Source organism: Ascaphus truei, chromosome 4 (genome assembly GCF_040206685.1).
Source record: "Ascaphus truei isolate aAscTru1 chromosome 4, aAscTru1.hap1, whole genome shotgun sequence".
In the NCBI taxonomy this organism is placed as follows: domain Eukaryota; kingdom Metazoa; phylum Chordata; class Amphibia; order Anura; family Ascaphidae; genus Ascaphus; species Ascaphus truei.
This window is the reverse complement of record NC_134486.1, coordinates 44,663,115-44,663,421: the sequence shown is the minus strand read 5'-3', so window position 1 is coordinate 44,663,421 and position 307 is coordinate 44,663,115.

Below are 307 nucleotides of genomic sequence, written 5' to 3'. Positions count from 1 at the left end.
AAAAAAATTAATGTGTGGAATTATTAAAAGCGCGTGAGTTTGAGATCGTGGTCAAGAAGCAGAGGGACAGGCTGATGGTTAACACGTGTGTGTTAAAAAATAAAATAATAGAGCGGGGATCAAGCCAAAAAATACAGTATATAAAAAGGGATGGAAATAAAGATCCATTCCATACTAGAGGAGGCCATGAATTGAATAATGGTGAGTTCCACATTAGTAAATAAATGAGTCAGAGCAAAGAAGACCTTCAACTGGACTGTACACGATCTTCAGGGTGGGAAATTGGAAACCGGTGGAGAAGGGCCGC